Source organism: Pan troglodytes, chromosome 2, assembly GCF_028858775.2.
Source record: "Pan troglodytes isolate AG18354 chromosome 2, NHGRI_mPanTro3-v2.0_pri, whole genome shotgun sequence".
Classification (NCBI taxonomy): Eukaryota; Metazoa; Chordata; class Mammalia; order Primates; family Hominidae; genus Pan; species Pan troglodytes.
In genome coordinates, this window is record NC_086015.1 from 127,148,871 (window position 1) to 127,160,737 (window position 11,867).

Here is an 11,867-nt window from a genome sequence, read left to right on the forward strand (position 1 = left end):
AGATGTTGGGGCAGGGTGTGCTGAAAATTCCAACCTTCTAATTACATGGTTGTTTCCTCTGACAATCAGCCCCCATCCTGAAGCTATATAGGGGCTCACCAAGTGTCACCTCACCAGCATAAACTCAGGTATGGTTGAAAGGGACTTATTATGAATAACCAAAGACATTCCTCTCACCACTCTCACTCAGGAAACTCCCAGGGTTTTAGAAGCTCTATGCCAGAAACTGAAAATAAAGACCAAATATATATTTATTATTTTTCTCACACTGCCCTTTGTGAAAAAGTTTGCCAACTCATGGACAAAAGAAAAAATATGATCATCTCAACAGATCCATAAAAAGCACCTGAACAAATCATTATTCATTCACGGTAAAGACAAAGAAAATCTAAGCAAACTAAAAGGAAACTTCCTCAACCTGATAAAAAGTATCTACAAAAAACCTATGACTAATATCATACAAGATGATATAAGACTCAACACCTGCCTCCTAAGATTGGAAATAAGGCAATGATGTCTGTTTTCACCACTCCTGTTTAACATTATACTGGAAATCCTAACCAGCACAATAAAACAAGTAAAATAAAGGCAAAGAAATTGGAATTGAATAAATAAAACTGTCTTTATTCAGAGATGACATGATTATCTATGATGAAAATCTCAAAGAATCTAGAAAAAAAGCTACTAGAACTAATAAGTCAGTTTAGAAAAGTCAAAAGATATAAGGTCAACAAACAAAAATCAATTGCTTAAAAATAATTAAAAAGTTCAGGGAAATAGTTAAGAGCAGATGAGGGCTGAAAATTGATTCTATATCCCAGCCTTTTAAATTGTTTAAGTTACACATTAGATTTAGCTAGCTACTAATCACATTAGATTTTCAAACTCTGCAAGTACATATTTTGCTGTACTTTATTCTGATTTAAATTTTTTAAAAATCCATTAAAATACTAAATCAATTGTAGTTATAAATACTAGCAATGAACAATTGGAAAACAGAATTTTACTAAAAGTACCATTAAAAATTGCACCAAAACATGAAATACATAGCTATAAACATGACAAAATATGTTCAGTATGTATATGCTAAAAACTATAAAATATTGATAAGGAAATCAAAGATGACCTAAATGAAGAAATATAGTTTATTTATGTACTCAAAAATCCAACATTGTTAAGATGTCAATTCTCTCCAAATTGACTTATAGATTCAATGCAATACCAACAGACTTCCATCAGGAATTTATGCAGATGCCAACAAGATGATTCTAAAATTTATATGTCAGGCCAAAAAATCTGTAATAGTCAAAACTATTTTGAAAAGAAAGAACTAAGTTGAAGGGCTCAAATTTCCTTACTTCAAAACTTACAATAAAGCTACAATAATCAATACAGTATGGTATTGTTGAAAGAATAAACACATAAATCAATGGGACAGAATACTCAGAATAGACCACACATACATGCTCAACTGATTTTCAACAAAGGTACAAACACAATTCAATAAGAGAAGGATAATCTTTTCATTGTGGTGCTAGCACTATTGGACATTCATACACACAACAGAATCTCTATCTATACCTTACATCATGTATAAAAATTAACTTAAAATGGATCAGAACTAAATATACAACCTAAAACTGTAAAACGTCTCGAAGAAAGCACTGGAGAAAATCTTAATGACTCCACATTAGGTTAGTATTTCTTAGATATAACAGCAAAAGCATAACACATTTTTAAAAATTGATAAATTGAATTTCATCACAATTAAAGACTTCTGTCATGCAGTAACAGGCATTGTTAAAGAGAATGAGAAGACAAGCTACAGACAGCAAGAAAATATTTGCCAAACATGTACCCAATAAAAGATTAATGTCCAGAATATATAAAGAGCTCTCAAATCTAAATCATAAGGAAACAAACAATCCAATAAAACTTGGGCAAAAGACTTAAACAGATACTTCACCAAAGACAATATATGTTTGGCAAATAAGTACAAAGATGTTCAACATCAGTAGTCACTAAGGAAATTCAAATTAAAAACACAATATGATAAAACTATACCTATTAGAATGTCTAAAATTTTTAAAATCTGACAATACCAAGTACTGACAAAGATGTGGAAAGTATAACCCTCATATATTACTACCAGGAATGCAAAATGGTACAGCCACTTTGGAAAACAGTTTGGTATTCCATTACATTTACCATACCTCCCAGAAACCCCAATCCTAGATATTTACCCAAGTGAAATGAAATCTATGTTCACATAAAAATCTGTTCACAAACATTGATAGTGAGTTGTTCATTATCACCTCAAACTGGAAACAGCCCAAATGTCCTTCAACTGGGGAATAGGTAAACACACGGTGATACGTCTTTACAATGAAATAATACTCAGCAACAAAAACGAATAACCTATTGATATACCCACCACCATGGATGAATCTCCAACACATTAATGCTAAGTGAAAGCAGGCACACTAAAAAGCCTACAAACCATGACTCCATTTATATGACATTCCGAGATAGGAAAGAACACAGGGAGAGAAAGATCAGTAACTGCCAAGGTCTGCATGGTGGGAGAGCAGACAACAAAAGCTCACAAGGCAATTCTGGGAGGTGATGGAGCTCTTCTGTATCTCAATTGTGATGGTGCCTATATGACTATATATACATTTGTCAAAATTCAGAACTGAACTTCCTCATAATTGTGTATTAATTGTTCAGAATTGTACATTAAAACAGGTGAATTTTACTGTATATAAATTATATCTACTTTTTTACATGAGAAAGAAAAAGAGTCTTCAAAAAAACCTATTATGATGCAGCATTGAAAAGAAAAGTTATTGTGTACCTGGGAAAATGCTGATCATTTGTCAAACAATGGAATAAAAAGACAGTAGAAACTGCCAAATTTACCAGACCAGAATACACCGAAGCTAGGAAAAGTTGGTGTGACTGATTTATGTGCAACAGATGATCAGGTAGATACTGAATATTTATTTTTTTCAAAGTTTCCAGTTAACTTTTAGAAAAAGATATCTAACTTTTAGCAATATTACTTATAGAAAAGGCAGAACTCAAAATTTAATCTAAAGAATACATAGACAAAACCCTGGTAGACTTTAATATTCCTCAGATTTATTCTGTCAATCCTAAAGGTGCCAAAAATGTCAAAATTGTGGGCACATACAAAACTGGCCAAGGGAAGCAAAGACAATTAATAGTTCAATCTCACTTAGGACTACAGATGTAAAAAACCAAAATAAAATATTAGAAAATCAAAGTCACTGGGGTATTTTTTTTTTAAAAACTATACATTATGACTAAGTGTTTATTCCAGGAAGGCAAGAATGCATCAACACTCAAAAATCATGAACACAGATTATGAAAAACAGCATTTCACCTTGAAATCATATGTAACTCTGATAGATTATATCAGTTATCACATTATCATAGTTCAGAAGGATCTTTATATTTTGATTATAATGATGAAGAAACTGGTATGCAATTTCAAAAATTAAGGTATATTGTAACTTAGAAACTTTTCTAAAATTGTCTATATGAAAGGAAGTGCTTTTTCCTGAGAAACTATAAAGTGATACGAATCTTAGTGGCTATAATTTGGAATAAAGAAAATATAAGAATCCATCTTTTATCATGCTATTACCTTTATTTTTTCTCTTCAGCTGGCCCGAATTGGTTTCTGTTAATTTTGAAGAATCCTTCCTAATACACAAATCAAAGAAATAATAGAAACAATTACATAGTGAAACATCAAATCAGGTTGACATCAGAAACATCTGGAAAGCTTTGTTAAACCAGAGATTCCCTGACCCCACCAAGGTAGTCTGGGCTGGGACTGGGGAGCCATAGATTATTTTTCAGACAAGGTTCCCAAAGAGATTTTGTTATCAGCCAGTTCTGGAACCACTGCTATGAGGAAACAGAGGCATTAACATGTCCTTCCCTTGATGTTTTTTTCAGTATAGTTACGGATATAAAATTTTAGCATGAGAAAAATTAAACAAATGATAAAAACATACCATAATAATTTATGACTTGTCTCTGTAAAAAGAATTTTACAGAGACTTATTTCTAGAGAAGTTGAGGCTGAAAAGGTCAGAGGCAGCCTCTGGGGGCAGTATCTGACAGTTATTAGGAATTTAACTCATTCCCTGAACAAATGTTTAAGGATAGAAGAAACTGTCAATCAAAGAGACAAGTGAAGAATATTCCAGGTGAGGATGAACTCACAGTCACAGTCAGAGACACAGGAAAGTATCAATTGGGCTGAGACAAGAAGTCTGGTTGTAGTGGGATCAAGGAGTGTGGGGGTGGCTGCTGTGAGACTGGGCTTGGAGGTCAGATTATAGAGGCCTGTGAACGGCTTAAGGCTGTTCTGTGTGAAACAGGGAGCCACCGGGGGTTCCTGAAGGTGGTGACACAGTCAGACTATGTTTTAGATCAACAAAGCAATCAAGTGTACGATGTATTTGGGCTACAGAGAAGCCACAGTTAATCTCCAAGTGTGAGCTAGTACGGTCTGGTCAGGAAAAAATAGTAATATTAAAGTAAAACCAAGTGTTTCTCTGCCTGGGATAATCAGCAGGCCCACAGGGGAGGAGCTGAGTCCCTAGGTGCCTGCCCAATCACAATAAGAAGCCTGAGAACTCCCTAAAACATACTATTGGGTAACATCAGTAGCAACTGCGTTGATTGTATCATGTATACCATGAGTGACTACTGGAAAGGCAGGAGCTTTTGATAGTAATCAGAGGCAGGTTGCAAGATAAGAACTGTTCCTCCAGGCACGTTCTAAAGCCACCTGCTGCTTCCTCGTGAACATACTTGTTTCCACAAGATCAGCAACCAAGTGATTACGAAAATGATCACCCTGTTGACACTAATAGGAAAATACCAAATGGAAATTTAACTTGGACAATGGGGAAGGTTAGGAATACATCTGCTTGAGTCATGTTCTATGAATGGACTCAGTACTCGGCTGGAAAGATGCATAAAGCTCAGGAGAAAAGTTAGAATGAAGTATATACCTAGCCCTACAGAAGACATAACTGAAGAAGTGAGGTGAATGAGTGGAAAGTGCCTTCTCATGGAGTGGCACACAGCAAATCCCTTAGAATCTTCTCTGAGCACCTCCATTTACCCCATTAGCCAGTCCTTCCACCCAGATGTACTGAGCACCTGTGGTGTGTCAGGCACCAGGCTATGAGTAAGGATACAAGATGAACCACAGCTGGTGACCTCCAGGAGCACAGTGCCTAGCAGGACACTACCCTTACGACCACAGCATAAGCACAGGTTGCCAAGCACGTGTTCATCTGCCTACAGCCTCATCAGATGAGTAGAGAAGGGCTTCTCTGTCCATTTAAAGGTGCACAATCTGAGACCTGGAGATACCACGTCACATAGCAGGAGACAGTGCTGAAGCTAGCCCCCAAACCCGGGGCATCTTCCTGGTGTTTCCCACAGCCTCAGATGACATTCCATGTAGTCTGACCCCAGGAAAGGGGAACAGCACTCGGTATCCAGGGGCCCTGAAGCAGACAGATGGCAGTGATCACAGGCCAGATAAAGGAAGGGCATTCACTCCTGCTCCCCATTGGACCCTCAGACTAAAGAGGACAGCCTTAAAGGACTCTAGAGAAGCAGGTGGGCAGATGAGGGAACCAATGTGTATCCATTCTTCCTGCCTATGTCAGGCCCTTCACCTTCCTATGCCATCACCATCCTCCACCAGGATAGGTAGTGATGAGAACTCTGGCTGATGCTGGCTCTACTACTTGGATTTTTTTTTTAGACGAAGTCTTGCTCTTGTTGCCTAGGCTGGAGTGCAGTGGTATGATCTCAGCTCACTGCAACCTCTGCTCCTGGGTTCAAGTGATTCTCTTGCCCCAGCCTCCCGAGTAGCTGGGATTACAGGGGCCTGCCATCACACCTGGATAATTTTGGGATTTTTAGTAGAGATGGGGTTTCACCACGTTGGTCAGGCTGGTCCTGAACCCTGACCTCAGGTGATCCACCCGCCTTGGCCTCCCAAAGTGCTGGGATTACAAGCGTGAACCACCGTGCCCAGCCACCACTTGGCATCTTAGGCCAGAGTTTCCTCTTCAGTCCAATGCAAAGGTCAAGTGGACCTGACCCTTAGTCCTAACACCCTGTGATTCCAGAACTAGGAAGTGAGCTACAATATATGAAGCATGAAAAGAGAACACAAAGCCCCAGAAACCCAAAAGTCTTCTACGGGCCTCTGGGCTTTCACTCTGGCCACCCAACTGCCTCTTAATATTTTTGATCGAGTATAAAATAAAACAATTTCAGATGTTTTAGAAATATTATTGGCAGCAGAGGGAAAACAAGGCCAGAATGAAAACCACCCCCAAAATAAACCTCAGGACAAGCACACCTGCATGTTTGGGAGCGCACTGCAAGGTCAAAGGTGTTGTGCCAGGGCCCAGCAAAGAAGGAGATGACAGCCTTCAGACACCGGAGCCAAATGTTCCTGCCTTCCTCTCTCCTGGCAAATGCTCACCCTCCCTTCCTTCTCTCCATTTTTGAGGCCTTCCTGCATCACTCTAGCCCCTGAATTTCTTGTCATCCTTTAATTCTGTTAATGAAACTTGGAAATTGCATGTTGTCCCTGCTTTCTAATTACCTTATATGTGTTAGCTCTCTTGCTACCCACCCAGAGTCTCTTAGCATAGGCACATTACCTTTGTTTTTTTTTGTTGTTGTTGTTTGTTTGTTTGTTTCTTGAGACGGGGTCTCACACTGTCGCCTGGGCTGGAGTGCAGTGGCGCCATCTCGGCTCACTGCAAGCTCCGCCTCCTGGGTTCATGCCATTCTCCTGCCTCAGCCTCCCGAGTTGCTGGGACTACAGCCGAGTAGCTGGGACTACAGACGCCCGCCACCACGCCTGGCTAATTTTTTGTATTTTTAGTAGAGACGGGGTTTCACCGCGTTAGCCAGGATGGTCTCAATCTCCTCACCTTGTGATCCACCTGCCTTGGCCTCCCAAAGTGCTGGGATTACAGGCGTGAGCCACCGTGCCTGGCCCACATTACCTTTGTTTTATAATCCTCTACAGAGCTCAATAGAAAGTAGACATCATTAGTGTCTGCTGGTTGATTTACAAGTCATTCTATAGACCTGGAGAACACTGCCCGGTATATATAATAAAAGCTATTCTTTGTTTTGTGCCTATTTATATTCCTATATTCATTTAATTTTTATAACCGCCCTCATTGTCAGATGACAAAACTCAAGTCAGCTCACAGAGGTTAAAACCCATGCCCAAGAACACCCAGCCAGTAAGTGAATGGGATGGAACTGAACCCAAGTTTAACACCAAAGATCACATTCTGCCTGGCTGCCTCCTCCTGCCAGAAACCTGAATGAGACCTACTATACATCAGAAATCCTCATCTCTAAAAACAAGAAAGGTAAACAGCATCCTCAACTATAAAAGCCCCAAGTTGCAGGTGTTCGGTTCCCCCAAAGATTATGAGAAATAACCCATAAGGTCCTGGATTAACAAATTAGCATCAGATCTGAGCGCCCAGAGCCAGGGGAAAAAAATCAAGAAGCAGGTCTGAAAGAAAAGGAAATCCTCTCCTCATCCCTTTTCTTTTGTCTCCAAAGGGGCTTTCTGTCTCCAGAGGGCTCTGCACTGAAGACCCAGGGAAGGAGAGGAGCAGAGGGTGGAAGGGGGGCAAGGAAGTACCAACAGAGGGGGGATGGGGACAACGTGGGAAATCTAAGAAGCCGGATCTACACAAAAATTTCCACAGCTCCCTAGTGGGGTGCCCATTCACCCTCAGACACTGAAGTACAGTGAGCAGGAGGGCAGGGAAAAGAAGGTGGTAGGAGCATCTGGAAACACAGCCTTACCTTCCAGCCCATGAGGCAGCAACTGTTGCTGGCTCTCCTCCTGCCCCAGCCGACTGGGCTGGCTGTCAGTAAATTTCATGGGGGCTGCAACCCTCACACACCAGGTGCATGCAACAAGGAGGAGGGATGCACCTGCTGGCCTGCAGTGCAAATACGGAGGTCCACCCACCTTGAGTTTGTGTGGGGAATGCATTTGCTCAACCTGTTGGCATCAAACGAATGGAAAAGTGTGCAGCCAAAACTCAAGAAAGAATAAAGAGAATCCATCTGCAGAATGGTGCAGGTGGGAGAGGGGCGTGGCTTGTATGGGCACTGCTTCCCCGCACAACCATGTCTGCCTGCTTGTAAGGTAGGAGGCTGGGGGAGCACAGGGAAGAGATAGAAGTCACATAGCATAGGAGCTCATCACAGTGACATCGCTCTGTCCCACTCTGGCTCACTGCTGGATGGTTCCTTGATTCTGAGCACTCAGGCCACCCAATAGACCCTGCTCAGGCCTAAGCATCCACATGGACATTTTCCATGCAAATGGCCCTGCCTCATGTCCTCTGCATGCACCCTCTGCTGGCCAAGTTGAGCGAGGACATTGTCTTTTGTTGGGAAAGGATACTTTTTAAGTGTTGTTTCTAAATTTTACTACATTTGCTGAAAAGACAGGACAGGAAGCTTTTAAGAATGAACAATCTCCCAGCCTGTGTGGGTTGGTTTGAGCTGTGAGAGGTGCAGCTGGGCTTCCAAGTAGGCTTATATTTCCAGACTCCCAAGAAGTATTGTTCTCAGAAAGATACTAAATAAGACTCCCCATACTCATGGGACACTGTACCCATGTCCCCAAGCAAGGCTGCATTCTGAAACCCCCACCCCACCTTATGAACTTCCTAAAAGACAGACAAGCCAACTAGTTGTGTTTCAAACTCTAGGCTCATCTTATATTTTGAGGATAAAAGCAAGGGGTCATTCTCAAAGACACTGAGTATATGGTGACCCCAGTGCATTCACAATCTAGGCCTCTGAGACCAGCAAAGATCTCCCTAGCCAGAGACCCAGAACCTTTCCCCACCCTTGGAACTCAAAGGCCTCTCCCCTCTGCACCATCTGGGTCACCTCCTTCTCTGACAAGCCTTCTCAGCAGATTACCCCGCCACCTGCCAGCCAGGAGCCCCTCCTCTGCAGTGACTGTAGCTGTCTGTCTACCATTTTCAGGCAGCAGGTGGGGCCACCTGGCCTTACCAGTTAGCCTAGGAATGTTCCAAGGCCTAGTCTGCTCTGCATATGTTTTCTAAGATCTGGCCCCTGGGGAAGCAGCCCCTGATGAAGGGGTGAGCAAACCTCACACAAACAGCAACTACTCTGGCTGGGTGCAGTGGCTCATGCCTGTAACCCAGCACTTTGGGAGGCAGAGGTGGGCGATCACTTGAGCCCATTAGACTAGTATGGACAACATGGTAGGACCCCATCTCTACAAAAAATCCAAAAAACTAGCCAGGTGTGGTGGCACACACCTGTAGTCCCTGCTACTCAGGAGGCTGAGGTGGAGGATTCCTTGAGCCTGGTAGGTCAAGGTTGCAGTGAGCCGAGATCATGCCACTGTACTCCAGCCTGGGCAACAGAGCCAGACCCTGTCTCAAAATAAAAAATAAGAATAAAAATAAGACAAGGAAACATCTGCAATGCTGCAGCTACCCTCCTCCTCAGCTAGCCAGTTATTACACAAAAGAAACTGAACATGGGAGATAAACTAGCATAAATGCTTCCCCACTGTGGGGTGGTTCTCCAAGCTCATGCTTAGCTGCAAATGAGGTCCAGCATCCTTTGTATCATCAGTGAACAATGAGACAGACCTGCACATCTTGGCAAAAAAAGCTCTTGTGCATGTCCCCAGAGTACCCGCTACCCAATCCAGCATCCAGAGTCCAACCACCTCCGGACCCAGGACCAACTGCTCAGGTTCCTCCCAGACCCAAGGCTCCTGGCCCACTGAGAGTGGGAGAAAAAGGGGTAATCTCACTCTGGGCAGGAAGGAAAATTCCACGCTGCCCTAGAGCACTGTGGTGCCAGCAGCATCATCCTCCACAGTCCCACAGTGTGCAGGCGGGGAAGAGACTAAGAGAATCACAGAAGAGAGAAGGAGGTCAAGAATTTAAGAGAAAAGAAAACAGTTCTATTAGAACCCTAAATGCCTTGTAGGAACCTAATGAAGTCACCAGATGCACCTACACTTCTCCCAGAGACTTGCATTGTTGATTCCTGATTCTTTGAAGTGTGGGCAGGGTTCCCCAAATGGTCCTCCTAAGCCCACCATCTGGAAATAATTTATTGATAAGTGCATTTTGACAAAAAGTATTCCATTCAGGTGGAGAAGAACACAGCCTCTCTTGGAAGGGGGATGCAGCTCCAGGGCAGGCTCTCAAAGGCTGTGGGGTGGGCAGGTCATTGCATATACTCTGGTCTTTGCACTTGGGGAGAGGAGGGATGGTAAAAACCAACGGCCTGAGGTCTGGCATCATGCCCACTGCCCAGGTGTTTCCCTACACCCACCCAGCTCCCTGAATCACAACAGCTAATTTTACTCCCTCTAGACTCTAGTAGAGCTGGGTCTTCTCCTTCTGGCTACGAAATAGAAAGTGTCCCGCACCCCAACACACACACCCCAATCTAAAAAAAATATATCCTTGAAACCATTTCCCCATCAGCCCATCTTCACATCTGCAATGCCACTCCTAGAAATTCAGTCCTTTGGGTCTTGAAGGGTTTTAGTTCCATAAGTTCCAGGGAGGGGTCTACCTCAACCATTGACAACTCATATCTCCTGAGAAGTTTATCCAAAACTTTCCAACTGCAATCATCGGCGAACAAGGTCCCTCAACAATGGGACCCCAGTTAACGCGAAGGAGGCAGAGCGAGGCAAGGAGCTTAAATGAGGAGTATGGAGTAGGAACAAGTCTGCAAAGCCCGCGCCCCAGCTTCGCCTGGGATGGCCAGGTCTGGCACTCGCGGGCCGCCTTCCCCGCCCTACCTTCCCGGAATCACATTTGGGCTGGAAGGACCTTCACGTGGCACCCACTTCCCAGAGGCCGTCACCGAGTCCTCTAGCGAGGGTCTGGGAGCTGGGAGAAGGGTCCGCTTCTCCTCCGCCCCTCAAATCAAAGGCACCCCCTTCGGATGATTCCTAGAAAGGCAATCGCATCAGTGTCCCCAAGCACTTCATCTCCCCAAAAGAAAACTCGTGCAGCCTGGCGTCACTGGGGTCGTCTCATTACGCCCCTGACTCCTCGCCGCACCCCGGGGCCCCTCTCCATTAGGGGAGTCGGGAGGCACAGACGGTGGGGGTCCCAGCCCCCACCCAGAACTCCCACCCTCGGAGCCTTGACTTCCAGGGCCCGCGCCTGGACAAAAGCATGGGGCGGGCTCACTCACCCGCGCGGCGAAGGCGGCCCGGGAGCCGGGGCACCGGCGCTCGGCGGGGCGCCCCGGCCGCAGGCGCACAGCGCGGGCTCCGAGCTCGCTCAGCGCCCTGCTGCCGACCGGGCGGCGCGGGGAGCCCGCGAGGCGCGTCCGGGACTGGGCAGGGCGGGGCAGGGCGGGGCGGGGCGGGGCGGGGCGGGGGTGAGCGAACCGGCGAGAGAGAGAGCAAGTGGGAGAGCGGAGAGCGGACGCGCGCTGAGGAGAGCGAGTGAGAGCGCGGCGCTACGGGGTCAGGACTCAAACCACCCGCTCCAGCCCCCATGCACTGATTTGCATGACATTTGCATAGCGCTCGGGGAGTGGACCTGCTGCCCTTCCCGCCACGCCCACCCGCCTTCTGCCTCGGAGTCCGGAGCGAAGAATCCGCAGCCAAACCTAGCGCCAGACCCGGGGCCCCCTCGCACTTATCCTGCACCGCCCCAGTTAACTCCTCGCAGGCGGCGGTCAGCGGGCTGGTACTGTCTTGGTGCGTGTCTTAGTCCTACACT

The 11,867-nt window shown here is 44.7% G+C and overlaps 1 protein-coding gene across 4 annotated transcripts in view; it reads right to left on the minus strand.

Moving 5' to 3' along the window:
• The window catches only part of MYLK (myosin light chain kinase), a 272,113-nt gene extending 260,655 nt beyond the window's left edge, over positions 1–11,458 (minus strand). For 3 of the 4 annotated variants that reach the window (XM_063806189.1, XM_016941768.4, XM_016941763.4), the window contains exons 1-2: positions 11,332–11,458; positions 3,674–3,732 (exon numbers count right to left, since the gene is read on the minus strand). The gene's annotated coding sequence lies outside the window, so the exon portion shown is untranslated. Of the gene's footprint in view, positions 1–3,673; positions 3,733–11,331 lie in introns of those variants that run through there. The other variant, XM_009446307.5, reaches the window with a different exon arrangement.
• Between the last annotated feature and the right edge of the window lie 409 nt (positions 11,459–11,867).